This window comes from Macrobrachium nipponense, chromosome 16 (genome assembly GCF_015104395.2).
Source record: "Macrobrachium nipponense isolate FS-2020 chromosome 16, ASM1510439v2, whole genome shotgun sequence".
NCBI lineage: Eukaryota > Metazoa > Arthropoda > Malacostraca > Decapoda > Palaemonidae > Macrobrachium > Macrobrachium nipponense.
The window spans coordinates 58,151,650-58,179,580 of NC_087209.1; the positions used below are offsets into that span (position 1 = coordinate 58,151,650).

At 39.7% G+C, this 27,931-nt stretch overlaps 1 protein-coding gene across 12 annotated transcripts in view; it reads right to left on the reverse strand.

The window, feature by feature from the left end:
• The window catches only part of LOC135195732 (protein turtle-like), a 346,860-nt gene extending 323,691 nt beyond the window's left edge, over positions 1-23,169 (reverse strand). For 8 of the 12 annotated variants that reach the window (XM_064222171.1, XM_064222167.1, XM_064222170.1 and 5 more), the window contains exons 1-2: positions 22,781-23,169; positions 21,787-21,965 (exon numbers count right to left, since the gene is read on the reverse strand). The gene's annotated coding sequence lies outside the window, so the exon portion shown is untranslated. The other 4 variants (XM_064222173.1, XM_064222172.1, XM_064222169.1 and 1 more) reach the window with 2 other exon arrangements.
• Positions 23,170-27,931: the final 4,762 nt, after the last annotated feature.

Here is a 27,931-nt window from a genome sequence, read left to right on the forward strand (position 1 = left end):
TCCGTGAATGAAAAGAAACGTGCTAAAATCTATGGTCAAACAGAGCGTTGTTTCACCAACAAAAAAATAAAATAAAAATACTATATTTTATTAGAAATAACTGTTCTGTACTGTTTAACGTGCACATTATTTATTCTTGACATTTTTATTCTAATAAATAAATCATAAATAACGGATCCTAACATTCCTGTTTCTTTAACTCATCGCGAAACACCTTTTTCAGACGTTCTTAATCTTTTCCATAGACCTTTCCTAGCTCCTCAACAACAACAACAACAAGAACAAAGCAGTTTGTAGACTTACTCCCCTTGTAAACGAAAAGAAGTCTTGCAAGCATATACAAAACTTCAAATACCGAACATACTTGGCAATATCACTGAGAAGAAACGCACCCGCATGTGAAAAAAAAAAAATACTTAAAAATATAAAAATAATTATCATAGCTAAGAAACACGAACTCATCGCCAGTATAGAAATGGAACGACATAATTATACTTTAAAAAATCGTGTCATATCGAAGAACATGATTAGCAATGGAGAACAGAAATGAAGCAACGTCACTGACACTTCAAATAATTGTGGAATTCCGGAGAACTGACGCATATCCGAAGCTCCGTGGATTTCATTTGTGTGTATTCAGTGTTACTGTTATATCGATTTGTCTGCTATTAAATGTTAACGACTTGAAGACGAGGCTTTTCACGACAGTTGAGACTCAAGAGAAAATCAAAATGACTATGCAAATTGTTCAAGTGGATAAGTACCCGGGGAATTGTTCCCTGCGGAAGAGGAAAGAGGAAGAGGAGAGAGAGAGAGAGAGAGAGAGAGAGATGGAGAGAGAGACGAGAGAGAGAGAGAGGGTGTATGTAATTCAAACACTTATAGTAATTTACCCTTTATTTCAAATTTCCCCTGAGAGAGAGAGAGAGAGGAGAGAGAGAGAGAGAGAGAGAGAGAGAGAGAGAGAGAGAGAGAGAGGGTGTATGGTAATTCAAACACTTATAGTAATTTACCCTTTATTTCAAATTTCCCCTGAGAGAGAGAGAGAGAGGGTGTATGGTAATTCAAACAGTTATAGTAATTTACCCTTTATTTCAAACTTTCCCTGAGACAGAGACAGAGAGAGAGAGATTCAAATGACAACGCCGACCACTTAGGCAATTTACCTTTATTTAGAGTTTGAGAGAGAGAGAGAGAGAGAGAGAGAGAGGAGGAGAGATGAGAGAGAGAGAGAGAGAGAGAGATATGATAATTATAAAGTTTAAATTATCTACCCTTTAAATATTTTTAGAGAGAAATGATAATTCAAACAGTTTAAATAATTTACCCGTTAAAAATTATCTAAAGAGAGAGAGAGAGAGAGAGAGAGAGAGAGAGAGAGAGAGAGAGAGAGAGAGATGAGGTAGAAATGGTAATTCACAGTTTACATAATTTACCCTTTAAAAATTTTCTAACGAGAGAGAGAGAGAGAGAGAGAGAGAGAGAATCTTGTTCAAATAAACCGACAATTCGCGGAATCTGAAAACATCTTAGCGGGACCACCACCACCACCACCATCCCAGCTTCTAGTGGCACCTCCACCGTTCCCATCCCCAGGGTCCCACCTCCCGACTCGCTCCCCTCCTCCCCAACATCAGGTTTCTTATAAGAGGAAGAAACAGGAAATTGGGAGCTGAGAAATGGCTCCTAACTGCTAACACGAAAAGGATAAAACCTTCAGGAAGAAGGTCCTTGGGGAGGGCCTTGAAAGGAGCTGGAGAGAGAGAGAGAGAGAGAGAATGAGGCGTGGACGCAGACAAGGAGATACAAAACCAAGAGAGACTCGATCTGCAGAGAGAGAGAGAGAGAGAGAGAGAGAGAGAGAGAGAGAGTGTTACAAAATAAGAGGTAGAGTGGAGGATGAAAAGGAGAGAGAGACATAGAAGCAGATAAAGAAGGAGATATAAAGCCAAAAGACTCGTCATAGAGAGAGAGAGAGACAGAGACAGAGAGAGAGAGGCGTGGACACAGACAAGGAGATAAAAAACCAAGAGAGACTTGATCTACAGAGAGAGAGAGAGAGAGAGAGAGAGAGAGAGAGAGAGAGAGAGAGAGATGTGGTAGCAGAAAATGAAGGAGATATAAAGCCAAAAGAGAGAGAGAGAGAGAGAGAGCGACAGAAATTGCTAACTCGGACAAAGTGTTGCATGATGACAATATACTATATGTATCACATTTTAATAAATACTTTATTTTTCACAAAATCAAATACCGCCACTGACACTTCAATACAAGCATGAATCTTGCCTTTGTTTTGTGACTGAAATAAGGTATCAGTATATAAATAACAATAACTTCAAACGCTTGGAAGTAAAATAACAATGGAAAGCTCCTTGAGGAGTTAATTAGATGTCAATAAAATCGAGCACTTGGGGAATTAATTTCAATAACGTTGATCGCCTGGGGAATTAGAGACCAATGGCGCTAAACACCAGGGGAATTAAATGTCAATAACATTAAACACCTGAGGAATTAAATGTCAATAACAGCTAGGCCCTAGGGAATTGATTTCAATAACGTTAACCACGTTGGGGAATTAGATATTACCAATTTCAAGCGCCTGGGGGAATTAGATATTACCAATATCAAATACCTGGGGAAATTATTCAAAATACTAATAAATGTCGGGAAATTATTTAAAATACTAATTATGTCTCTCTCCTGTGAAATGTGGGAATATACATTAATAACACCGAATGGCTGTGGAATCCAGGCATTAATAGTGTCCTTGCACCACTGAAATCTGTGAATTCCAACTGGAGGGATTTCCGCCCCCCTGCCCCTAAACTCGGGGGGCGACAGAGATCAGAGAAACATCAAAGCGAAAAGTCTTATTCCCTTGTTTTTAAGAGGAAGAAGAATGAGGAAAATTCGGCCTACCATCATTTTAAGACCCGGATATTTCAAAACAGTTAGTTACACTGATAAGATGACAAGATTCTTTCAAAGAGAGAGAGAGAGAGAGAGAGAGAGAGAGAGAGAGAGAGAGAGAGAGAGAGGTGGATCCGCACAACCGCCAAAAGAGATAACGAGGGAAATTTATCTTTTGAGAGTTGAAAAACAATAGAACTTCAAGAAGCGAGAGCTCGGGCTTCCGCCCAACGCCCCCCTCCTCTGGACCCTATCCCATTCTGGCCCAAGGCCGGGGTGGGGGGCTGGATTCCCCCACCCTATCTCCCAGACCCTCCCTAAAGTTAGGGAAAAGAAAAGGGGAGGGGGAGGCGTTATATTTTCTCTTTCAACTACTACACCAAACCAGAAACCGGAGAGCAGCGAAGACTGCCAACATTTCCCTAACATGGAGCTCCCTGAGGTTCGAATTCCCGGCGAAGATGGGACGGTTTAGGAACTCTCCCTCATAATCACCATGGAACTGAAATCGGGAATTGTACCCGTACGTCATTCCAATGATGTGGTATTTAGAGAGAGAGAGAGAGAGAGAGAGAGGAGCGAGTCAATTTTACCCACCACAACAGTCAACTAACAAACCAAAATTACAATAAGAACGCAACAGAAACACAACGTGCAAATTCAGGACCACAGTATGACTGACGTAAAGTTGCCGATGAAGACTCTTCTTCAGACATTTTCTGTGTCTCCTCTATTACAAAATTAGGAATTTGCACCCCACCCCCCTCCAACCCTTGTAATTCGTTAAATCCACGGTCTTCGGGTTGCCACAGTTGCTCCAGAAATCCTAGTCATTCGCTCAATCTCATAATCTTCTTCGATATTTCTGAAATTCTGTTTCATCTCCGCTCTTAGGAACAACCGTAGCCTTGTTCTCTATGTAGATGTGTGTGTGAACAACGGATACAGAGAGAGAGAGAGAGAGAGAGAGAGAGAGGAATGTGTGTGTGTATTCAGTGCTTTCTGACATTTAAGTGGGCGGTCATATTATGATCAGCTGTTTAAGAGCACATGAGCTCACCCTTCACTGGAATAAACTATCAGGGCAAAGGGTCGTCAACAAACGCCTCACAGTCATTGTATACAGTGCTTTGCACGTACACTCACTTTGTAGATAAATATATACTCTATACACTTTTAACTGAAAGCATCTAATCCGAAGGTTATTTCAAATAAGGAGAAAGGTGCTCTCCCTTTCCTGGTCGTATCCGAACCCACACGAGAATAAAAGAACGAGGTTACCGTTACCCGACTAAGTCACCAAAAAGGATAAGAAAGCGTGTCGGCCAATGACAGAATTGTCCATGGCACCAAAGCAGGCCAACCTTCAAATAATATATACATATATGTTTATAAAAAATCTGTGGGTGCATATGGTTGTGTATTCACACACACACCACACACACATATATATATATATATAATATATATATATAATATAATACTATATATATATATTAATATATATAATATAATATAATATAATTAATATAAATATATATATTAATAATTATATAATATATTATATATCTATATATATATATATATATATATAGATATATATATATATAACTATATATAATATATATATATATATATATATATATATATATATATATATATATAAAAGGAGCCCATAAAAACGCCAGAATATAGAAAATAAGCACTATATTTCAGAGACAGCTGTCTCTCTATCTCTCTCTCTTCAGGTATATAGGTAATGAATGAGAAAAGTTACAGAAAAGGCCGTATTTATATCAAGAGATCCATCCACAGGTATAGATAGCCGTTTCACTAGGTCCCTCCCCCGTCATATAATATATATATATATAGTATATATATATATATATATATATATATATGTATATATATATATATGGTATATATATATATATATATATGTATATATATATATATATATATATATATATATATATATGATGCACATATATCCAGATTTCACTTTGCAGTGTAAGTCATACAAAATGACTTGCTTTAAAATACGAACCTAGCTTTTGCCATAATCATCAAAAAGGCAAAAAAATAAATAAATAAATAAATAAATAAAATAAAAAATAAAATTTAATCCACTCTGAAAAGTTCCAACGCATGAAACCAAAGCATATACTACATCATCATATTACCAAGAGCAATATGTTATTCTATACCGCTTATCATATCAATAATAATAAATATGATCGTGAGACGAAGGTAAGTCTTCATACGAAACTCATATGGCTGTCAATGCCCTTAACCTTTCGAATGGATGGAGAGAGAGAGAGAGAGAGAGAGGAGAGAGAGAGAGAGAGACTGACTCCTATCCATAATACACATACATCTTCCGAATCAATAGAGCGCGCAGGGACAGGAACAGGGACGGGGGCGGGGGCGGTCCCAAGGCTAAAAGGTTCCATAAGGTCAACCTTGACGTCTTTTAACGGTGACAATCTCTTCGACTTGAACACCTGGTTGGTTCACCGGTTAAATCCTCTCCCTCAATCGTCCGAGACCTCTCTCGGTCACAGCTCGGTTAAATGTTAATGCGTTCAATAGTCTGGTCTCTCTCTCTCTCTCTCTCTCTCTCTCAGTGTAGTAGAGCTATATGTCTGTAGAACCGGAGGTACTATATTCTCTCTCTTGATTTAAGATTCTGATTCCATTATTTTCATTTATCTTGTATTTATGCATCTATCTCTCTCTCTCTCTCTCTATCTCCTTTTTTAAGATTTTTGTTCAATTGTTTTTTTTTTTTTCTCTCTCTCTCTCGCTGTATCTCTCTCGCCTTTTTTAAGATTCTGGTACAATTATTTTTTATTCTCTCTCACTCTCTCTCTCCTTTTTAAGATTCTGGTTCCATTCTCTCTCTCTCTCTTTTCAAGAGGAATTATTTTCAGACTCTGCTCTCGTGTGTATTCAGCAAAGCTTTGGGGTATTAAATGTATTATCATATGGAGTAACTTCTTTGTCAGGGTTTTACAATAAAAAGGTTAGCGCAATGTTGATGAAATCGCTTGGAATCAGTAAACCCATTATATATAAACACAATATTATGGAGGACTACCCATTACATATAAATAAATAATATTACGAAGGGCTACCCATTACAAATTAAATTTAATATTATGAAGGGCTGCTGCATTTTATATTAATATAATACTATGCACGGCCGCTCACTGTACGTGAATATATGAAGGACTACCAATTTTACATAAATATAATATGAAGAATTATCCATTGGATATAAATATATTATGTAACCATTATTATAAATAAATACAATATTATGAAGAACTTAAAAATGCTATCATGCGAGCTTATACCAGTTAATTACAGCTCTCTCTCTCTCTCTCTCTCTCTCTCTCTCGCCTTTGCTTTCCAAACGTGAGAGAGAGAGAGAGAGAGAGAGAGAGAAAGAGAGAGAGAGAGAAAGAGACACACACACACACAAATATACAGACAGACACACACACACACGAGGCACTTAACTCTCCCCCTTTTCAATCTGCAACGTCCATTGCATGACACTGCAATCAGAAATCGAACAATTCCGGCGCAGTTAGGTCACATCGGCTCTTACCAATTGCCTCTCGAATTTCCCTGTTGCTATTTCCGACCTATGACGAGGTTTCGACATTTCTCTTTTTTTCGGGTCCCTTTCTCGCGGTGGAATTTTCTTTTCCACGTGGAAAATGTTTTGAAAAAATATGTGAGGTTCAACTGATAAGAATTAACCTATTTTTTTTTACCGAGGCAAAAGTACTAATTCATTCCTGAGGTCTTCATATGTTAGGTCATTCATGCTGGAGGTCAACTGATACGTATTAACCTATTTACTTTTTTACCGTGGCAAAAGTACTCATTCATTCCTGAGGTCTTCGTATGTTAGGTCATTCGAGCTGGAGGTCACCAAGCTGGTAGGCAGTAGTTTTAGGTCTTGACGGTGATATAAGTTCTACTGAAAATCCTTTAGGTTGTGGTCAGCCTCTACCCAGGAATGCAGTTTCGGGAAGGCTACGAGCAGCGAGATGGAATCCAATACAGAATTTAGGCCAGAAGCCAAGTACTGGGACCAACGAGCTCATTCATTGCTGAAAGGGAAACAGAGCAGAAAACGTTGGAGAGGTGTAACAGGAGGAAATCCTCTCGCAGTTAGGAGTGGGTAGCAAGAGGGAAGAGAGAGAATATGAATGGAGGTACAGTAAAACTAACGAAGGATTGTACCTAGGGGCCGAGGGTAATGCTTACGGAGCCCCGCGTGAGGTGCACTGACGGCACTATACTATCCCCCCCTACAGGGGAGCAGTAAGATGGTCCATTTGGGTCAAGTTTCACCTTGGGGTACAGACTAGTAGACAGTAGCCTATTTACGTTAAACGAAAACTAGACAAGAGATAATGGATGGAAACTAGACCTGAAGAGATACAACACATCCCACTGCGGGAACTTCTTCACATACAAGATATATGAGACGTGGAATAAACTGACACCAGAAGTCGTAAACAGCAACAGTGTGGAAGAGTTAAAAAGAAGGCTAGACAAAATCATTAGGACGCTGAATGAACAGTGGAACCCGTTCTTAGAGATAAGTGAGCACACGACGTCTCATCGGAGGGACTAATAAGTCTTTGAAACATCCTAATCCTTGTAACTCCTTGTAACCTCTGCTTCAAGTAAGGTAAGCGCTTATGTTGCGAAGTCCTTGGCAAAATGTAGTATTTGAGGGTATTGTCTACCATCATCTACTTCACATCAGGAATTGTAGCGCCGTCTTTCTACCCACCAACCAACTGTTTACCCTCCGCCACAACTGCTCTTATAAAACCACGGAACTGGAAACAGGTAAAGGTCCACTGTTTATCGACCAAGAACAATCGACTAACAGCCAGATACGTCATTCATAAGACAAGTCAAAAGATATATATTGAGTTTTTAATGGAAATGCCCAAATATTTTCCTTCCTCGTCCAAGGATCAAAAAGTGTCTGGAACCAGTGTAGCCCTACCGTTTGCACTACAATAAGAGAGAGAGAGAGAGAGAGAGAGAGAGAGAGAGAGAGTAGACCTACTATTACTCCTTCACGCTTATAGCAGAGTAAACGACGGAAGGGATGGTTGGTTACATTACCTAAATAAACCAGAGGTTGTTTTGATTGCGTCTCCCCTATTTGAGGATGAGTCAACACAGGTATTATACCCGAACAGCAGCAGCAACCGGCATAATTTCATTACAATATCCTCCGGAAAGAAGAGGAGTAGAATAAACAAAAGGCACCACACACCACGAATAGTATGAGTTTAGTTGTCCCAGACGAGTTAACAGACGCATCGTTTCTGTGTTCCACTCATTTGTTTCCCTGAGTACTTCGGTACTATACGAATCAGACTTCAGTTCATTTACGGGTCAAGATTTGTTCGGGCGCAAGTAACGTTCTGTTCCAGAACAGAAAACGAAAATCTTGCTGAGAACTTTGCACGGAATGGAATCATTTTGATTTTTCATGATTTCGCAAAGTAAGTAGTTTCGACGACGAAGAGAATCTGACTTTTTCCTTGAATCTTGATGCTTCATTAAAAATGCGCAGATCATTAGAAATTATTTTTAAAAAAATATATGTTGCTTGGAAGAATGAAATATATTGAACACCTGCATATATATATATATATATATATATATATATATATATATATATATATACATATGTGTGTATGTGTGTGTACGTGTGTGTGTGTGGCTCTAACATGCAAATTCCGATTACAACCAACTGATTTGACTGGTACATTGACGTGTCAGCATCTTATTGAGGAAATTAGTATTCACACTAAACTCCTACAATAAATTACAACCTCAAAGATATATATAAATGAATATCCTACACACATCCTAAGACACACGGATTCAGGAGGCAAAGTATTGCAGGCGGCCTCTAATGAATTATTAACTCTCTCTCTCTCTTCTCTCTCTCTGTATGTCCCATACTCCAACCAAAACTTAAAACACCGAGTTAGCTTCCTGGCTGTTATTCGCCAACTGCGAGAGAGAGAGAGAGAGAGAGAGAGAGAGAGAGAGAGAGAGAGAGAGAGAGAGAGCAGAATAAATCACCAGACGTGACTGCTCACTGATCCGTCAAAATGTAAACCTCATCCCAAAGGAGAGAGAGACCATTCGTAAAATATTCATAAGATTCCTTTGCCGTGTCTGACAATTTATGAGATACTACTGGTCACGTACTCGAGTCTAAAGCGTGCACGGACATCAGTGCTATCAAGAACCAATACAAATAATGGCCCAATCCACAGAGGGTCATCCCTCGCCCCGGAAGGAGTCAAAGTAAAACTACAGGGAGTCTACAGGTCATCTCCAAATAGAACTTTAATTCACTCGATATACTGTGGTTATCTTTTACGTCACCATGATGAATAGGTTATATGTCCGAGAATTATATACGTTATTTTCCAAATATAAAGAAGAGAATGTATATTAAGTTTGGCGGAGACTCTATGCATTATAAAAACAACAGTAACAACAAAACACGATGTTGTTTCCAAAATATATAAAGAAGAGAATGTATACGTAAGTCAACGAAGCCACTGTGTAACATAAATACAAAAATAACAACAAAAATACGATAAGTTACTCCCAAAATATAAAGTAGAGAATATGCTATAAGAGCGTTTAATGAAGCCACTCTATACAAAGACGCCAATAACACAAAACTATGATAATGTACATTTTGTTTAATGTTACAGGTATATCTTAATTTTGTGTTGTATCTGTAATTCTGACCAAGTTTAGGAGGAGGATTTTATTAATAATGGCGTGTTTTTATGCTAATATTTTATGTATCTGATGATTTTTATGTAAAATACTTTAATGGATATTTAGATATAAATTTATGTGTACATTACTTTAATCAGCAGAGGTTGTTTTAAAGGATATTTAGATATAAATCTATGAGTATATTAAACAAACATTTTATATATATTTTAATCCAATGCACATTGTAAGAATACCCACTGTAATGTTGTGAAATAAAGGTATTATTATTATTATTATTATTATTATTATTATACAAACGGCAAACAACAAATAACAACCAGAGTGACAGGGAAACGGGAAATGATCTCAATGGAAAAAAAGAGGGGGTGGAAGACTCCCCAGAAAAGAGGTGGCCTGGGTAGATAGAGTAGAAAAGGAAGTCAATCGCTCCGAAATGACAGCCGAGGTAATGTGAACGAGAGTGGTTGGGGATTGGAGATTGGGGTAGGGCAGGAGACAAAAAAAAAAAAAAATAAAAAAAATCACGAATCAAAAGAAGGAGGCCTCATGTGAAGATGGATTGCGGGGTGGGGTAAGAGGGGGAAGGTAGGGTTGGAGGAAGATGAGAATGGGGGCTAGGGTAGCTGTGAGGGGGAGGGTGGGGGTGGAGATGGCACCAGGCACCGAGAAAGGGTGAGAGAAATGAAAGAAGTGGATAACGAGGGGGAGGAGAATAATCACTTCAAAAAGTGTCAAAAGAGAACAATATTCACTTTATTATATAATAATACTATACACGGATTCACTGTAGAATTCAAGGCCCCTGAATATTATATATATAATATATATATATATATTACTATATATATATATATATATATATATATATATTATATATATAATATATATATATATATAGAATATTTATAAGGTGGAGACAGTTGGAGACCGTATTCTACATACGGGGGATTTAAGGTCTGTATTCCACGCGTGGGGAAGACAAGAGTGTACAATCTACATTTAGTTGTCTGGGTAAATATAGAAACCGTCCTTTATGACACGAGCTGAAAGTGAGAGTCGTTTAATGGTACGCGTTCTTGCTACTTCCAGTGAGCAACAAACTGCCCATCACGGACATACGTGTGATCGATTTCAACACCAGGTTCCGCCCCCTCTCCTTATCCGAAATACAACATAATCATACACAAACAATATGGTTGCCACCATTCTCCATAGCACAAACTGCAAACTCTCACATAAAAAGAACTCAATCGTCTTCTTGCCAACACACAAACAAACCTCACACAAACTCACACATAGTCCACAAACAATATGGATGCCACCATTCTCCATTAGCACAAACTGCAAACTCTCACATAAAAAGAACTCAATCTTGCTAACACACAAACAAACACAAACGATTTGAACTTTCCGCCGTCGTCCTGCCATGCAAGTGACAGCCATGTCACGATCAAAGACCACTCGAGTCCTACCTCTACCATGACGAGCAAAATACATTTAAAGACCAACCTTCCTCGTCACTTCCTGCCATTGCATGCGCGGTACATTTAAAGACCCCGTTGAACCTCCCTCATTGACGTATAACACACATACACACACACACACACACACACACAATGTACTGGAAAGACCCTCTCTCTCTCGTCCCTGGAAGCCACGAAACACAATATATTCAAAGGCCACCTCCCTCCCCGTCTTCCACCGTCACAAATGCAATTCTCACAAACGACCTCATCTGACATAAGCTTCAGAGGAAGAGGAGGAGGAGGAGGAGGAAGAGGAGGAGGAGGAGGAGGAGGAAGAGGAGGAAGAGGAGGTGGTCGTTCATATTGTTGCAAAATAAAAATAAAAATTAAAAAAAGTGGTCTTGAGAAATGACGACAACGTTAACGCTATGGGGATAAAAACGGAGGGCGGCCAAGTCTGTCCATGATGATCATATTGTTGACACCAACAAATACCTCGATTATTTTAGAGGTGAAGGTAGAGGGAGACTCCTCAGGACGAGGGCGGGAGAAAGGGTACATGGGGGAGGTAGTATTCCTCTGAAGACCGAGAGTCAACGGAATTGGCCTGCGAATTATTATTATCTTATTATATTATTCCCACCAAAAGGGCCCATTGACTTGAAAGTAAAACTTCCCAAAGAATATGATGGTGACCTTTCGAAATAAGTAACAGAAAGTAACGGGAAATACAGAAAGAGATCAATTATTTAAAAAGGCGGATAAATGAACAAATTCGTAGATAATATATCAATAAATAACATAAACAATAGAGGGATGGAAATGAATACAGAAAAGTGACTGAAGGAGAAGGGATAATGACGACAGCAGAAGGAAGCCTCTGTGCACAGTAGTAGGAGTGAAGGAAAGCGACAAGGGAACGTAGATGGAGAAGGAAGGAGTGAGGAGCAGGTGAGAGAATGAGGGCGGGCGAGTGTTAGAGGAAGAGGAGGAGGAGGAGGAGGAGGAGGAGGAGGAGCTTCTTCTATGACCCCGTGACAGGGACACCGGAACAATCGGCTATCCTTTCACGGGGCGCGTCCGCTGCTCCCCCCTCTTCCCACGTGAAAGCGAGTAAGCAGAGGGCCCCCCACCCCCAGGTTCATGAAAGGATATAAGACCCACCAGCCGACTGAAACGGAATTCTGGACAGCTCGGAGCAGGAGCCCTGCGCTGGCATATGGCCGGTTTAATCCAATCGCATGAGGTAGTAAGCGGGGCTGAGTTGTGGTAGTCATCGATCTCATTATTATTATATATATATATATTAATTATATATGATATATATATATATATATATTATATATATATATATGTGTGTGTGTGTGTGTGTGTTATACATTATAACATTTTTTTATTATTGTTACTATTACTGGTAATCTTAGACACGAAGATATGCTATTCAGTTGTATTCATATATATATACTATATATATATATATATATATATATATATATATATATATATATATATATATATATATACACATACTATAATATATATATATATATATATATATATATATATATATATATATAATATATATATATATATATATATATATATAAAGCAATTAAGAAATGAAGAAAGCTTGTCAACATTACAAAGCAACATTTCATTGTCCCTTGCACCTATCTTAAAGCCACTTGATGAACGTGCATAAGCATTTAAAAAATGATGCAACTCCTAAGACTTCTCCAATCAATCAATCAATCAATCAGTGACCTGAAAAGATGGTTTCATCCACCACCAACAGTAATTGCTTGGAAGTGAAGAGGGACGATCGGGAGGAACCACGCCGAGCCTTGTTTGGGAGTAAATACCGAATAGACAGGGGGACAGGGGTTTGACGGGTGGAAGAACACACAGAGAGAGAGAGAGAGAGAGAGAAAGGGCGGTAGTTACATTATATACTTCCGGAGGTGAGGAGCGAATGATGGCAAGGGGCGGGGGTGGGAGGGGCAGGAGGAGGAGGAGGAGGAGGAGAGGAGGAGGAGGAGGAAGGAAGGGGGTGGGGGAGCTCTCAGACTACATTGTTTCAAAGGCTGGCTTCCGTGTTCACTGACTGACCCTGGTCACCCCCGACCGCCGGCCAATAAGCAGACAGACAGACTCACGCAAGGGTGGGTGGGGGGGGGGGGGCGGGGGGCGGGATGGAAGGTTAATGATATCTATCCACACTGGATGCAATGCATTACTACCCTAGTACAGTTCTCCTTCTTTTTTTGATGGTTTGCTTACTTTTTTAAACTATTTTTTTTTATTAATTTAATTAATTTTAATTTTTCTTTTATAAGTGATCTCTTCTTTCTGTTTTCCCATTACCTCCTGTTATGCTTACGTTATCTATTTTTTCTAATTTATCTAACTGATTTCAACTTTTTTTAGTAAGTGATCTCTACTTTCTGTTTTCCCATTACCTTCTGTTACTTCTTTCTAATGAACACCATGGTCTTTGGAAGCTTGAATTTCAAGTCATTGGATCCTGTGGTGGCTTCTTCCATTTGAATAGGGTTCATCGTCTGCATATATAATAATAATAATAATAATAATAATAATAATAATAATAATAATAATAATAATAATAATAATAATAATTTATCAAAAGTAATGGCTACTTCAGCAGCGTTCTGCTTGTAGATATTCTTTTTCGAATAGCGGCTTTTTCCGTGCTACTTAAACAGGCTACTAGAGCGCCTATAGAGGTCATTATCAAATACAGGGTCAAGATCGGGGTATATATTTCATAAATATAGTTTATCTGTCAAACTGAAATATATACACAGATCCTGACCCTGTATTTGATAATGACTTCTATAGGCGCTCTACTAGCCTGTTTAAGTAGCTGGGAAAATCCGCTATTCGAAAAATAAAGAAGAATCTCTACTAGTGTAACGCTGCTGAAGTAGCCGTTACTTTTAATAAAGTATGCTTGAGAGAGGGTCTGCTTCCTAAATAATAGCAATAATAAAAATAATAGTTCATTTCCCATTATTTTCATTCATTATCTGGCTGTTCCTTTCCAACCATAACTTGATAGCTGACACCTTTTACATACGCCATGACGTCATCCTTCGGCAATCTTTTTCTCTAAAAATTTTCAAGTACGGAAAATACCAAATAAAAAAAAAATGCTCATGTCCCAAGTGGGATTCGAACTCGAGGTGGTTGGAAAACCGAGTGAGGTTGGTGCTCAGACCATTACACCACCAATTTTATCATTAACCCATTCCCCATATCAGTGATATATATATATTTACCAATGCTGCACATACAAATGAGAGATCATACAAGTTAGTGTACTACATGAAACACAACATAAAATATTCAAAGATTTGAGAAATTACAAAGATCTTCGATTTTTAATCTTCACTTCAAAACTTATTATGATCATGATGACAAATTATGTAAATCTCTAGAATGTAAACAAGCATGCCAAATACACAAGCGGATATCAAATAGAAACATTTCTAATATCTTCAGTAAACCATGCTTCAAGAAAGATACAATCAGTAAAAAAATAAATGCTAAAGTTAACAATAAATAAAGAATTTACCTCCTATAAAGGAAAAATGGAACACTAAAGTGAACACTGAATAAACCAGAAAGACGAGGAAAAATACTTTCTCCAAGCACGAAAGTCGGGGTAAACAATTCGTTGTGAATGTGAGAGAATATTTTAAACTAACAACTCAGGAAACTGATGTATAAAAAAGTAACGGATGTGAAAGATAATTTTCAACTAACAATTCGCGAGAGTCAGGAAACTGATGTATAAAAAAGTAACGGATGTGAAAGATAATTTTCAACTAACAATTCGCGAGAGTCAGGAAACTGATGTATAAAAAAGTAACGGATGTGAAAGATAATTTTCAACTAACAATTCGCGAGAGTCAGGAAACTGATGTATAAAAAACTAACTAAATTATAACAAAATTTGTAAATTTGTACGAACGGTATAAAAGGAGATGTGTAGCTCGATTTGAAAAATAAGCAAGCTACCAGGACAATATACTGGTCTAAATCCCGGTGAATATTTCGACCACCTACTCTGCCGGTGACGAGGAAAGCATCTGAATAAGACAGTTGGTTATAACTAAAACATAACTAAAACTTCTCGTTTACCAGAGGAGACAACTCCAAAGTCTGCTAACCAGAGTTGAGGAGGCACAACCCACAACCCACGAGTTAAGGACATACAACCAACAACACACGAGTTAAATGAATACAACCCACGAGTTAAAGAGATACGACCAACAACACACGAGTTAAAGAAATACAACCCACAACCCACGAGTTAAGGAGATACAACCAAGAACCTACGAGTTAAATAAATACAACCCACAACCCACGAGTTAAGGAAATACAACCAAAAACCCACGAGTTTAAGAAATACAACCCTCAACCCACGAGTTAAGTACAACCCATGAGTTAAGGAGGTACAACCCACAACCCACGAGTTAAGGAAGTACAACCAAGAACCCACGAGTTAAAGAAATCCAAACCACAATCCACGAGTTAAGGAGATACAACCCTCAACCCACGAGATAAAGTATTACAACCCTTAACCCACGAGTTAAGTACAACCCACGAGTTAAGGAGGTACGACCCACAACCCACGAGTTAAGGAGATCCAACCAACAACCCATGAGTTCAAAAAACACAACCCACAACCTACGAGTTAAGGAGAGACAACCCATAACTCACATGTTAAGGAGAAGTCTACTTTGTCCATTTAAACTTTTGACCTGTTTAAGTCAACTAACAGAGGCAGATGAGAGATGGGAAAAGGGTCTCAGGTTGAAATACCTGTTACAAAAAGAGCTTACGCCATTATCCAACGAACAATTAATAAAGCAAATATATATAATTTTCATAATCATTCATATAATTTCCACTCATTCTAATGGGGCGAGACGAAAACGTAATTATTTACCTAACCAGGTTCCACAGAGCAGGCAGGAGGACCAGACGTATAAAATGAATGTGAAATTATTATTATTATTATTATTATTATTATTATCATCCATATAGAACAAGCCTACCAAAAGGGTCATTGACTTGAAGTTCAAGCTTTCAAAGAAATTGGTGTGCATTAGAAGAGGAAGGAAAGGAAAACACAAAAAGATCTCAAAAAGAAACAATAAATTGACAAATTAATGAAAAGATAAAAATGTGTTGAAATGCAAGATGAATAACATTAGTGTAGTAATGCATTGCATCTTCCCTTGAGCTTTTGAAGTTCCAATCGCACGACATCCTCAGCTCAGGGAGGACTGTTTCCACAGTCTGAGGAATGAAATAATCGAATGAAAAAGACTTCCACGTAAGCCTATACGATGAGCAGACCAACTTTCCAAGTACCTAAACCATCAATGACTAATTTGCTTTCAGAACTCTTGTGACAGACTTTGAGGCAAAGGTCATCTTGTGCAAAAGCAGCACGGCTGGCTGGCCCAACTACTACGTATTACAAGTCGAGCGCCTTCCTCTAAAATTCATCAATTTTCTTTCTTCGTCTCTCGCGTGGAGGAATGTCTTGCCAAGGTCGAAAACACTATATCGACCGCCCCCAACAGCCTCTCATCATCAAAGATGCTCGATCGACATTCCCAGACACGGCCGTGATGATGACGTTCTGTCTGATGACATTTCGAGTCGACATCACAGTAACCTTTTCGTCGACGAAGCTGCTACTAAATTCAACCTTCAAAATGATGACGTGAATTAGTATATATACCGCTGTTTATAACCTACTGCCGACACGTGAAGAAGCAATGGCAACGATTTTTCAGATGTCTGAAAGGATCGTTTATGGAATGACAGTAAACGAACCTAAGGCTATATATATAAATAAAGAACTTCAAGTAGCCATACGAGGGATGAGAGCAAACGCAACGTACTAGTAGTATATAACCGTTTGTACTGGGTGAGGGATGGCACAGAATATAAAATTTAGGTCAAAGGCCAAGCGATGGGACCTATGACGAGGTCATTCAAACGTTGAAACGTTAACTGACGGTAAATAGTTATAGTTTGAAAGGTGTGACAAGAGGAAAACCTCAGAGCAGTTGTACTAAGAATCTCAACTGTTAGGAGAGGGTTAAGGAAAGTACAATGAAAGGAATGATAGGGGTTAGGGGTTAACACCGAAGGCACTACCGGCCACCCCCCGCCCCCCATCCCCCTTACGGGAATGTTCTGTGAGAACATCCGACATATAAACCGAACGTCACGAGTATGAATTTAGTCTTTTGTACACGTATCAAGCGAGCAATTCTGGGCGAATTATCATCATTTCCTCCCCCGTAAGGAATGAGACTCTGCCCTTTCGCCCCGTCCACCAAGTCATTAAGTATATATACACTGCTCGCATTCAACAGCCCACCCTTTCTTTTCTTTTTTTACTTTCTTCCTTTTTCTCTTTTTTTTTCTCCCAAGACGAAGTTCAGGAGTCATTCCGCGCCTGAGGAATGCCTCTTCTCCCCTCCCCCCACCCCCCCTCTACTACTTTTGTACCATATCATTCCCGGCATTCTTTCGACGGAGCATATGCGGGGGCATTCCCGACACGTTCTTCCCTTATTTTTTTTCTCTCTCTCTCTTTTTTTTTTTTTATTCTATCACTCGTCTATTCCTCCGACATTTTGAAAAAAATAAATTCCTGTTTTACAGTCATTCGCCTCTTCGGTGTCTTTTTATAATTATTATTTTTTATTAATATATGCATCGGAAATTTTGGGGTAAATAGAAAAAAAAAAGAAATATAAATTCCTGTTTCTCTGAAATGTATTTTCGTTCCATTATGGGATTTTTGTGTATTCCTATGTATGTATGTATGTACTATGTATGTATATACATACATATATAATAATGGTTATTCTTGTTGGAATATGCCTCTTGAAATGGCACTACTTTAATTGGGAATTTATCCTTTTCCTCTAATTATTTCGAATTTATTCTTGCTTGGACTTAGGACTTTATCAATCTCCCCCCACCCATTCCGGATTTATTCCTCCAACAACGTTGGACTTTACAAATCCATTTATTTTATTTCAAATTTATTCTTCCTTCAACGTTGGACCATATAAGTCCCCCTGTTTCATTCGGAACTTTATAAAAAAAAATAAAACTATTTTCTTCTGGATTTATGCAACTTGGAACTTTATAAAACACTCCAATTCATTTCGGATTTATTCTTCAACTTAAGACTTTATAAAACCCTCTACTTCATTTCGGATTTATTCTTCAACTTAGGACTCTATAAACCCCCTCTATTTCATTACTTGATTTATTTCTCCCTCATATGAATCCTAGAGAGGTAGGAATCTTCGAAGGAGTTCTTGCTCGCGTGACTGAGCCAATAACAATATGCTACTTGGCGCAGCTGTCAAAAAAAAAAAAAAACCCAAGGTCAAACAATTCACCGACCATTAGAGAAAAATAAAAAGAAAAAGTGTTCTAAAAATATTTTCAAGAAATGGTTATATTGCCTTCACAGGTTCCCCTGAAGAACAACCGGACTGACATGAATCTGGAATAACCAGAGAGAGAGAGAGAGAGAGAGAGAGAGAGAGAGAGAGAGAGAGAGAGAGAGAGAGAGAGAGAGAGAGAGAGAGAGAGAGAGAGATTGTTTCTTGATCCAGAGCGCAATGAGTTCTTGCTGACACAGATAAACCAGACAAACTGAAGATACAGAGATAAACCAAAGCAACTGAAGATACAGAGACAGACTAGAGCAACTGAAGATACGAAGAAAACCAGAGCAACTGAAGATACGAAGATAAACCAGAGCAACTGAAGATACGAAGATACACCAGAGCAACTAAAGATACGAAGATAAACCAGAGCAACTGAAGATACGAAGATAAACCAGACCAACTGAAGATACGAAGATAAACCAAAGCAACTGAAGATACAGAGATAAACCAGAGCAACTGAAGATACGTAAAAAAACCAGAGCAACTGCGTCAGTGGTTCACAACAAAGTAACTTTAATAAGTCTTCACAGTTCTAGGGGCACGACTATTTATCGTTAAATAGAACGCCTGTCTCATTCCCTATAAGGTATCTTGTCAAACTCCTCGATACAAAGCACACACGACGGGACAATTCGTTTGAAAGGGCTAATAACATTCACATGAAGTCTCTGAAAACAGAGTGTCAGCGTGACAATAAACTTTTCGGACAGACAGTACGAAAAATGAGTCATAAATAATCGAGGAACTTCAAGCCAGTCAGACGTGAAAAAGAAAAAATACTCAGGAACTGTCAATTTTTACATTATATATATATATATATATATATATATATATATATATATATATATATATATAGTTAACCTGTTTTAAAGCGTTCAAATACACGACAACTATCTGTAAGATCAGAAAAATTATTCCGTCAAGAGCACTTTGCACTTTAAAATGAACGAAAGTTCTCCATTGCGTAGCTACACCCTTGTTTTCTCTGTAGATAAATAACGCTCCAATTACTCCAACTGCCTCCTACTACTTCAGATATGGCCTGACTGACACGATCACGTTCAGAAACTCCAAACTTCAGGAAAAAAAAAATCCTAAAGTTCTTTTCCTCACGGCGACATATTTGCAGCATCACTGCCTTATTATTACATTCCAAAACCGGTTGTACCGTAGAAGAGATGTCTGGGAAGTATATGCTACGTATATGTAAGAGGGGTCTGACCTTCACGGGTCAAGGGTTAAACACCAAATACCCTCACGCATGCCAACAGAGTTCCCAATTCCCACACTCTTACTGAGTCAGTACAAGCTGGCATTCTGATACAGTCAATTCATTATGACAACTTTAAAAGCATCTCAATCAAGACAAGAAACGGTATACAAATGACAAAAGTAATACACCTCACATATGATTTATCTTTTCTGGCTCCTTTCAGAAGAAAAAACAATAATCACGTTATTAATACAAGCATGAACTGAGTCAGGTTTTCCTGACGCCCTGGAAGCCACATTGGTTGCTATTTCAAGGGAAGGGTAGAAATGTATTTGCTCACGAATCCCCGCACATTGGATTCGAAACGAAGATTCTCTCTCTCTCCAGCCATCGAGATACACCAAGTGCTATTTTTCCGCCTTCCGAACACCGGATACACACGCATATACTGAAAAAGTATCGCTACACATAACACGAAAAAGGTATCAAGGGCATTTTTTGGCCATTCCGACAGCTTCGCACATTAGGTAATGTTCTATGAGACACCACGCCCTCATATACACACAAGTGTGGTGGACACACACACACATGCACATACATACACAGGTGGGTCTAATTCACTTACAGAAGAGGACTGTGTATAATAAAGCGAAAAAATTACCATTCTGGTCTATAAGTTTGCTAAATTCCGCTCTCTCTCTCTCTCTCACACACACACACACAAATACACACACACATACACCTCCTCAGCGCAGGTAAAGAAAAAAAAAACATCAAGTGGCCGTAAATTAAACAAGAAAAGTATTCAATAACATGGACTTCGCGAGTTTCCAGTCGAAGTGCGTACGTACATGCACATTTGTACACACACACATCAATATATAATTACTCGGTGTTACCCAATAATCAATATAAAATCGAAAACTAATAACTAACGGGGTCTAATGCCATTAAACAATCAGGTGGACTCTTGTACTAAGTATTTGCACTAGGCCTATTGTAACAGCCCGCCCAGCAATAGGCCTACATACATGAAAGGAAAAAAGATGAATAATTTCAGCAAACATACATACGTAAGGTGATTACGAAGACGCCCACAACGTTCCAGTGACGAATTATAGGCCTAAGTCGTCAAAAATCCAAATTCCCAAATCAAGAAGTAAGGCGAAATTTCCCCTTAGACTTTATTACTGCATCTGTCATGACCTCGGGTAGAGCAAAGAAAACGAATGTGAACGTTACGAGGCGACGTCAAGATGAGAACGTTAACGTACAATGACACACACACATTGAATGAATCACTCGAACTCCTCCAGCAGGGGGTGTATATCACTGAGCCGCAAGAGCTTAGTTAAGGTGTATAATCATATCGAAGCTTATAGATGCATACTGTATGTCACCAGGACTAACACAATACACATTCTTTACACTAGGCTACAAGTTAAGACGTCAAATTTAGTCTTAACTCGAACTGGGCCCTGAAGTGTCCATTGTAGTCGGGGTGCGTTGCAGAGATACTAAGAGGAATCAGTACATACCAGCCTCAGATAACTATAAATGCTAATAATTCAATGCGGCGCGATAAGGATGCTTGCTTACCTTGGGTTTAAGTTAGTCCATAAATTCGTAAAAGAAGACCACAAAAACAACTTGCCTTTTTACCAAATAAAAGAGACAGCGATTGGGCTTGAAACGTTTCCTTCCAAACACGCAAGAATGGAGAAGATCAGGAGAAATGTGCATACCTATCTCTGCTTTGTGAAGACCTACTAATGTCTGAACTAATGTCTCGAAGGACTACAGGACAACTAAATGCTAAAGAAGTTAATGAATATGTGAATATCGTTTTGAAATAGCTTACCTTGACTTCCAGGCGTTGGGTTGAGCAGCAGACGATTGGAAACGAGACGGGACTATGGGTATCAAAGTCTTTCGATTAATAACTGACCAACACTAACACTGTAGTTCGAGTTCACTTTCATATATGGTTTTTTTCATAAGGTTATATACAGAGTTCTCTCTCTCTCTCTCAAAACTGAACTGCAAGTGGGAGGGAAAAAATACTCATTTAACAAGAGGTAAGCTAAACCGTCAATACATCTACAAAATGTGAACACAAAATGACATGACTACAAAAGTGTGAGACCGCCGGCGAAAACCTGACAAGAGATAGAAATGGAACAATGTATGTGGTGGAACAACTGGTGAGGTGGATAATAAGAGTCGACAAAAAGCTAAAACAGAAACGTTGGAGAGGTGTGAGGTAGCTCACAGGATGTTGGGTCTCTCTGATGGTTGAGGTGGGAGGGTCTTCGGGAGAAGCCTCCGAGGACAACCTTGCACACCATCTCCTCCCCCTCTCCTCTCCTTCCTTTCTCTGTCTCTCTCTCTCTTACTCTTTCTCTTCCCCTCTCTCTTTCTCTCTGCGTCTCTGTCTCTCTGTCTGTTTGTCTCCTCTTAGAAGAATAAAGGTAGGTATGTCTGACCCACGGCCCTGCCAGTATACATCTCAGAAATTCAGACTGCTATCAACCGCAAGAAATCAATGAATTGGAGGGGTGGCTGAGGGGGTGGGTAGGTGGGTGGGATGCCCCCTCCCCCCTGCACACATTCCGATAGACATGAACGATTACCGGACTGCGCTACACTTCAATATATCACCTGTGTCACGCAAAGGACTTCTTGTTATGTCCTATCGATTTTGGCAAGGGGACGCAGGAGGACACGGGTGTCCCTACTTCTGCTTTCTGCTTCTGCTTTTTCGCGAGAACAAAATTTCCTTCGATGGTGCCGCTATAATTTCCTCTCCGAATAATTCACTCACGACATGGCAGTGCTCTGTCGTCTTTCTTTACCTCTGGCCCGAAAGCATCACGTGTCACGAATCGTCGGAGAAGCCACTCTGGTTAAATAATAATCATCGGCGGCAGCCGTCGGGGCTCGTCTTCGTCGTGCGATTGTTTGTGAAAACCACAGCAGGGTCCATCACATGTCGGGAAGCGCAGGGACAGAGCACACGGGACCGACGTCGTCTACCGCCCGACTATGACTAGTCGCTCGCCCCCTTCCTTCCTTCCCGGGATGAGATGACGGCTAGCTGCTGCTGCTGGCATGGCGCGTCTGAGCCGCTGGGTTCCAAATAACGATTTTTCCTCCAGTTGCCCAGGACAACTTGTCAACGCGATTAGGGGTCAACTGAAGGTTCCGTCGTGTCAAGAATGCCCGTGTGGGTGCCCCTCTCGAAGGACATGCCTGCAGGACGCCAGGGAATGGGTCAGAAACGTTAAAACGGAAAAGGAGAAGCCATCGCGTCGACGCGAAGGGCTGCGCACAACACGTTCTCAAAACAGTGTGTGTGTGAGGATACGCGGGCCTCCTCGGCTCCTCCATCCACCACCACCACCTCCGTCCGTCCACCAGCCAGCGTCCCAGAGCGAGGAGGGGGAGGAGGAAGCCCAGCCTCTCTCTCTCTCTCTCTCTCTCTCTCGCCTCTCCTTCCTTCTTCTGCTCTTCCCCCCTCGTCTCTCTCTCTCTCTCTCTCAGGACGAAGGATAATATAACGGATGAAACTTTCGGGCTTTTAAGAGCTGCGACTGGGACAAGTGTCGCTTTTGAAGGAATGTTTCACCGGTTTCATTGCTTTCATCTCTAAAGTTCCATCTACGAATTTTTTTATCTTCTCTCTCTCTCTATTCGTGTAAGGAAACGCTCTCCCGTGATGTCAATATAATTTTATAACTGCTTTTATTTATCCCTTGTCATTCTTGTCGAATAGACGGTTATTGTTCAAAATGCTATTTCAGAAATCATATATATATATATATATATATATATATATATATATATATATATATATATATATATATGCATAGCGCACACAAAACACTTAATAGGACAGGTGTACACAAAACACCTGAGTAGACAGGTGTCTCTACCAAAGTATACACAAATAACCTACTTTACAGGAATTTATTCTCTTCTTAAAGAGTTCCCAAGTCCAAGGGAGTTAGACAATATCTCTTGAATGGGATCTTTTTTTTTTTTTGTGTGTGTGTTTTGACAACTGTACATTCTTCAAATACTAAGCATTTGATTTAGGTTATCTTAAAACGCTTATTTTACAAGTCGAAAATCACGGCGCATTACACCTGTTAACTGCAAGAGTACAATATATATAAATGAAAGCATTATGGACACTTCTGTCTTTTAACTTGGTAAATCATGGATGAACGCTCATTAGAATCTCTACACATCTTGCGTACTCACATAAATAGTACTACACACACACACACCACAATCCACCCTCTCTATTTTGCTCATACTCGGTTAGGTCTACAGCTCTCGCAGTCATCTTTATCGATTACCATCATCTATTTCCTTCCTTCCCTACATCCTATAGGCCTATTGTTTCGCAAAAAAAATTCTTTTTCCTTTTGTGCGTTTATATATGTATGTCTGATTGTATGTATATGTATATATCAAGGCACTTGTCAATTTTTTCCCTTTTTTTGTAGATTTCATTTTATGAGTAATGACGACTGGTAGTCACTAAGAATAATAATAGTACGAGAGCCGGAAACGCAGCCAAATCATGATTCCGTTTCGGTATAAATAGAAAGATTTTTTTTTTTTTTTTTTTTTTTTTTTTAACAGCCATTTTCTAGCACAGGCTCGAAAGCAAGAAGGAAGAACGGAAACGAAAAGATAAAAGAATAGAATGTTGAATTTAGGCGGAAGGCCAAGGGTTTGGGACATATAGAGAAGAATAAAACACCTTGTAGTAGGAGTGTAAGAATACTACCACCGTATGTTTTGCGTGTCGTAAAAGGCGACTAATAGGACAGCTGCTTCCTTGCAAGTCTTCTTTTTTAGTAAAAGGCTAGGCCTACTGCCAATAACTGTGGAAATTGCTGCCTTGCCGTCTTACTTTTAGTAAAAGGCTAAGCCCACCACCAATAACTGGAAACTGCTGCCTTGCTGGTGGACTTTTTATTCAAAGGCAAGGCCTACCGCCAATAACTGTGGTTGATGATAGCAAGTGCTCGTAAAAACCCCATTTGTCAAATAATAAACCCCGTCTGATGATGTATGGAAACGGAAAGGCTCATCAGGCAACCGACCCCTTAATGTAGGGATAACACTGGGAAAGAAGATAAAAAAAAAAAAAAAGGTTCAATGGGGTAACAGGAGGAAAACCTCGTAGTTGCACTATCAAACTTTTTTTTTTTTCAGCGATGGCGGAACGTAAGGTGGAAGAGACTATAAACGAAGGCACAATAAAATTAATAAAACGGGGCTGCAACTACCGGCCGAAGGGACGCTGCAAAGAACCGGAAGCCATGTCTACAGTGCACCGTGTTAGGCGCACTGACGGGGCTCCCCCCTCCCCTAAGGGATGCAATGCAAGTTCGATAGAGAGACGATATTGATGAGCAGTCCTTGAACAGTCTATTGTACATCAATAGCACCTAGTCTGACTTCCACCAACACCTCTGCTATGACCTTGACTACAGTATAAATGTAGGAAAACCTTATATGACTTTCCCCGGATAGTAAGTGTTCTAGTTTGTGGCCTCGAGTTTTTCAGTATCTCCTGATTTTCTTTTCGTGATGCTAATAAGTGGCATATATTCTTAAGTTTTTCTGTGTAACTACAATAGCGTACGATAGACATATACTATATATATATATATATATATATATATATATATATATATATATATATATATATATTACAACTGATATACATACGCTTACCGAGCGAGCGCAAGAGCCGGTGGATAATTATAATTGATACCTTAACCCACTTTCTCACCACCATTCTCTCATTCGTTCCTTCGTGTTTACGGAAACAGTAAGAGACAAATGAGAGATCTTGATAAGGTGACTGCTGGTAAGGAAGGCGCTAGGAGGAGGTCGGATTAGAGGGGATTATAAAGTTCGGTATGGTAGAAGTGACAGAGTTGTAATTAGGCCTATGTTTTTCACAGTCTGACTCCGGCTTTGTTCGCGAGATTTTTAGGGCTTAGCGATAATCTACATGGCGAATCGTCTTAAATGAGATGATTTGTGGGACGCAAGATACTCCAATACGCCAGTAGATAAGTTTAGGCGAAGCCAAGTATCGGAACTTACTTTAATAACTTAAAGCTCTGGGGGAAAATTTTTTTCCCATGGATTTGTATTAAGACTTTAGTATGCTGTAGTAATGAAATGGTTAAACATTACCACATTCCTTTAGAACTAATTTAACTTTAAATTCGAAGCCCGTTTTCGACTACGAAAACTACTACGAATCTCCATTACGAATCTCCAGTGACGTTCAAGACGTCACTGGAATTGTAGAAATAATACGCCCCTATTAGATGTCCGTGCATTCGGTTCCGCCAAGATCAACAGGCTGTTCGAAAAGAAAGCCGGATTTCCACCCCCTCCCCCAAATGAATTACATACCAGCCTCTGATATTACGGTCTCCCTTTCCTGGTTACTTCCCTTCAAGCTATCCTTATCCCTCCCCTGTAAGTTATGAGCGAGGGACACAGGTGCAAAGACAGCTTCCCCTTACCGAGGCATCGCGTTGGCTGAAAATGACGAATACTACTACTGTTGAAATAACGTGCAAATACATAGCTACGAATGACAAAAATGATGGTGCCGGCCATCTATCGAGGCTTCCCCGTGCCGACGTAACTCTGCGTTCAGTGAATAGTAATTATTTAAAATCCTTAAATTTGAAAGCTGGAAATGCGTTCGGTACGACACTTGGCCATTAGTGCCTAAGGCACAATTTCATTCTCCAGCGGCTGCCAGCCGTACGAAATACAAACAACCTCTCCCCCCCTCTCACCTGCTGGAACTAAACAGCCGTTGACTTTGTCGACGTTGCGGGGGGTGGGGGAGAGAAGGTGGCGGGCTATTAGGAGGTGTTGTGTTTGGCGTCAAGGATAAGATACAAACATTATCCCTGACTGCTCTGTTTACGTTATAGAGCGATGGAAAGTTACGAACTAATGGCATGGAACAGATACACGCATTCGCTCAGGAGACGAAATGACGATTTTGAATATGACAGATTTACATACAAGCTAATTTTCCTTTTCTTACTCCTGAGTTGGAAAACTGAAGATTACAGATACAGATTCAGTTAAACTTTTAAACAAGTTAGGCACCCTGGCGGTACTTACGACTGAGAAATCAATAGCAGTAGCTTACCATTTATTTTTTATCATTATTATTTCTCACGGATGTGAAGAATTAACGGCAAGAAACCTTAAGAAAGACAAATTGATTTTCCGAATCGAATTTTGTAAGTTGTCTAGACCAATACGATCGTACTATAGTACCTATTTAAGGGTATCTAGCACCACCTCCCAGCTACTACCCGCCCATCCCCCCACCCAAAACACGGACCCCATCGGCCCAGGACCACGTCCGTACCTCAGGTGTCTCGTCGGGGCTGGGAAGAGGGGGTGTGAGGGAGGGTGGGGGTGACGCTGCTGCCTCTGCCCGTACTGGTCTATAGCTGCTGGCTAGCTCGCATGGACGGGGCGTTGAAATTCAAACGTTTAAAGAGGAGACGGTTTCCTGAGCTCCTTGCCTCTCTCTCTCTCTTTCTCTCTTGCCCAATCCAAGGACCTTCTCGCCCTCTGGGCAAAGCACAGCGATGCCCACTCGCTCCCTCCCTGCCTTTAATTTCAAAAAGTGGCTCGCTGCGCTCGTGAAACTTCCAGGTTTAAATGGGCGCCATGTTCGAGTCCGTGTGAATCATGAGCTAGACTCATATCCGGTCTTTCTGAAGATAATAGCGATTAAATAGCCTCGACCTTCCTTCCATTTAATTCCTCTCGCTTTCTTTAGCCCTGGGCTGCAAAAGGACAAACAAAAGAGCATTTAAATAGAATCGATCAAAGCATTCATTTGGTTCGTTGTGATCAACGTGAGGATTTATATTTTAAAAACTGTTAATACGACACAGCAAGCAACCATACGGTGAGAGCATTTTAAC